This window comes from Tupaia chinensis, unplaced genomic scaffold (genome assembly GCF_000334495.1).
Source record: "Tupaia chinensis unplaced genomic scaffold, TupChi_1.0 Scaffold000320_2, whole genome shotgun sequence".
NCBI lineage: Eukaryota > Metazoa > Chordata > Mammalia > Scandentia > Tupaiidae > Tupaia > Tupaia belangeri.
Window position 1 is genome coordinate 1,333,636 of NW_006159814.1, and position 4,181 is coordinate 1,337,816.

Here is a 4,181-nt window from a genome sequence, read left to right on the forward strand (position 1 = left end):
CAGAGTGCAATTTCCAATTCCACAGCTGAGCTGGACCTAGGAGATTGGAGGGCCCCGTTTCACTGAGCAGGCATCAATCAGTCTCTGCGGATGGACAGACTCTGTACTTTCCCCACCTGGCAGCTCACAGCATGGGGAATCCTAGTCGATGCCCAACACTGTACATTTTCCGTCAGCATGTTGAAAAGAAAAAAAACTACCATTGCCACTTCCAGGCCTCTCCTAGCCATTGCTGCAAGGGCTGCCACTACCCTGCAAGGACCGACTGACAGTCGATAGGTACCATCATCACTCAACAAATATTTGTAGATAATCTACTTAAACAAAATCCATAATGGTACAGGGTGGATAACAGGTGAAGTCTAGACTCTCACATAAGATAGGAAAAGGTAAGTGTCTTAAGAGAGGAGTAAACTGGGACCAGCAGTTAGCGTAATGACTATGTTGCTGGACTCCCATGTAGTTGACCGCTGTTTGAGTCCCAGACCCAGCGGCTTAAACTCATGCCAGGCACATGTGCATGCGTGCCCAAGATCCCGAGAGGAGAATGGAGAAGAAGGGATTGTGGCGTGACCATACCCCCGGGGGGTGATTTCTCGCTTTCTGTCTCTCTGTCTCTCTCTGTCTTTCTGTCTCTCTCTGTGGTGAGCACACACACCGTATAGAAAAAAAACTCTTAAAAAAAAAGAGAGAGGAGCAAATGAAAACATAAGGATTTCAAATAAGAGATGACTTTGACTGAATGATGAGAGAAAGTCTTGCAGGGGAAGAAGAGTAAGAGTCAGCCCTTGAATGCTGGGATCATTGGAAATGGAATCAACTCGGTAACTCAGCTAGAGCTAGGCTCTTTCCCACATATTTCTACTTCTCTGAATCCTCAGCCATTAAAATAAATATTCATCTATTTTCTGGATCACAGAGAATCTCTTGAAAGCTGTGACCTCTTACTCTAGAAGAATATACATACACTAAAATATGTCATTCAGTTTCAGCCAGTACAAAGGCTTATTCCGGGAACTAAGAATTCTTAGGAGCAAATCTTGGGGGCAGTCTGTGGCCTGGTGGTTAATGCAGCAGGATCCTACATAGCTTACCATGCCTTTCAAGTCCTGAATCCAGCAGCTTGAAAAACACACTGTGTGTGTGTGCATGTGTGTGTGTGTGTGTGTGTGTGTACGCACGCGTGCAGGCACATGCCCAAACTCCCAACAAGAGAGAAAAAATGTAAAAGGGATTGCAGCATGACCATCCCCTTTAGGGAGAGAGGGACAGTGTTTTCTTCTTGTCCCTCTCTCTCTCTCTCTCTGTTTCTCTCTGGTAAGAGCACACATCCCCTGATATATATATTTTTTTAATTTTTGGCAGATCCATGTTTTAAGTTAATTTATTTATTCTATGAGTGAGAAAGAGAGAAAGAAAGCACCTCCTAACAGTTTCCCAACACCATGATCTACCCCCAGCCTTCAGTCAGCCCTGGATCGTACAAGCAAGTGTCTTGGCAGGGATTGTGCCCAGGTTCTTGTGGAGAGATTCAAACCAGCAACCTTCCTATGTAGTCTGCCTCAGACACTATTGCACCACTATTTCACCACAAACAGATTCTTTTTTTGGGGAGAGGTTTTTGCTATAGGGCGCGCGTGCTCGTCAGACAGACAGACAGAGAGAGACATAGAGACAGAAAGCGAGAAATCACCCCCCAGGGGGGATGGCCACGCTGCAATCCCTTCTCCTCCATTCTCCTCTCGGGATCTTGGGCACGCACGCACACGCGCCCAGCATGAGTTTAAGCCACCGGGTCTGGGACGCGAACTGCGGTGGACTACATGGGAGTCCAGCGATATAGCCATTACGCTAACTGCTGTTCCCAACAAACTGATTCATTTTTGATAGGGGAAATGAGAATAAAAGAAAGCCTCCATCTATCTATCCTTCACATGTTCATCCATTTTTTTTTTAAGTAAAATGTTTTTCTATACAACTCTAGAAAAGAAGGAGCTTCTTTGTTGTCTATGTCTTTGAAAAAGCCCCTTGATTTGCAGAGTGATGTCTTGAGAAAACACAGTCACCCAGAGTTCACCTACAAGAGCCCATCTGAACTTCTCTGTCTTCTTTGGATTGCAAATTCTGAAGCGGATTTTTCAAGAGCCCAAAAACTGACACTCTGAAAGTGACTTTCACAATAGAATCTAAATCAGACTTCAGCGTGTCTCTTCTACAAAATCTGAGAATCATGAATCCAAGCTAAGAGCTGTCTGACTTAATGGTGCTTTACCAAGATGGGGCAGTGTGTAGCTACAGACCTTGTTCATGGTCTGCACACAGACATGTGGTTTGAATGAATTAATCATTGATGGAGGGAGTGAAGAGAGCCTTCATTACAGAACAAATGGGAAAGATACATATGGTGTTTTGTGAGAGCAAAAGTTTACGTTACTTTATGATATAGTTCATTCCAGAACACTTGTAAGTAAATAAAACAGATGTTTCAAAAATGGATTTGGTGGGGCCAGCGGATGGCATAGTGACTATGTCACTGGACTCCCACATGGTCAACCATGGTTTAAGTCCCAGACCTGGCGGCTTAAAATTCATGTCAGGCATGTGTGCGTGTGTGCCCAAGATCCTGTGAGAAGACTGGAGAGGGATTACACTGTGACCAACGTTCCCCTCAGGGGGTGATTTCTCACTTTCCCTCTCACTTAGTCTGTCTCTGTGTCTCTCCAGCAAACACACACATCCTAAAGCAAAAACCACTCAAAAAAAAAATAGATTTGGTTAGCTACTTAAAACTCATAATTTAGGGGTTAGCAGATGGCACACTGGTTACAGTGTTGGACTCCGACATAGTCAACCATGGTTTGAGTCCCGACCCTGTAGCTTAAAACTCATGCCTGGCATGTGTGCATGTATGCTCAAAATTCTGAGAGGAGAATGGAGAAGAGATTGCAGCATGACCATCCCCCTAGAGGGTGATTTATTACTTTCTGTCTCTCTCTCTCTCTCTCTTTCTCTCTCTCTCTCTCTCTCTCTCTGTCTGTCTTCCAATGAGCACAGATGCTCTATAGCCAAAATCTCTCTTAAAACAAAACAAAGCTAGTAATTTAGCAGCCAGCAGGAGACATGGAAGTTAAGGCAGCTGGATCCCACATGATCACTTCTGCAGTACAAGTCCTGGGCCCAGTGGCTTGGAAATCATGTTGGGCATGTGCGTGCATGCCCCAAATCCCAAGAGAAGAATGAAGGAGAAGGGATTGTGAAATGACCATCCCTCCTAGGGGATGATTTCTCACTTTCCTCTCCTCTCTCTTTCTGGCAAGCATGCATGTCATATAGCAAAAACTTTTTTAAAAAACTCACAACTGAAAGGTATTAGACTAGACTACCAACCCTAAAAACTCAGAGAAACATTTTTCATTAAACTTTGAGAGAGTTATAAATTCACATGCACTTGTAAAAATAATATTGTACAAAGAGACCCTGTGTACCCTCTACCCATTTTTGTGGGTACCCGTCCCTCTGGCTTTAATCTTCTTTTTCAAAATTATTTTTATCTGTTCTAATTCCTTTTCCTTTCCATATGTATTTTAGAATAATCGACATGATATATGCCCTAATGGGGCATCTTGCAAAACTCTAACCCAGTGTTCCAGCCAGAATATTGACAGCATTACAGTGAAGACACTGAACAGATCCGTCACCACAGCACAGTTTATGTTGCCCTTTTGTAGCCATATCCACCTCCCCTCCTCCCCCACCACCTCCTTAATGCCTGGCAATTTTTTGAGAGATTTTTGCTACAGGGCATGTGTGCTTACCAGAGAGACAGAGACAGAGAGAAAGAGAGACAGAAAGCAAGAAACCACCCCCCAGGGGGGATGGCCACATCGCAATCCCTTCTCCTCCATTCTCCTCTCAGGATCTTGGACATGCACACACACACACACACACACACACACACACACAGAGCATAAGTTTTAAACTACCGGATCCGGAACTTGAACTGCAGTCAACTACGTGGGAGTCCAGCAAGGTAATTATTACGCCATCTGCAGGTCCCAATGCCTGGCAATTATTTATTTTTAGACTTTTGAAACTTTTCATTTATATTTTGGTTTTATAAATGATCGTTTTCTTTCTTTTCTTTTCTTTTTTTTTTTTTTTTTGGAGGGGGTTTTGCTTTT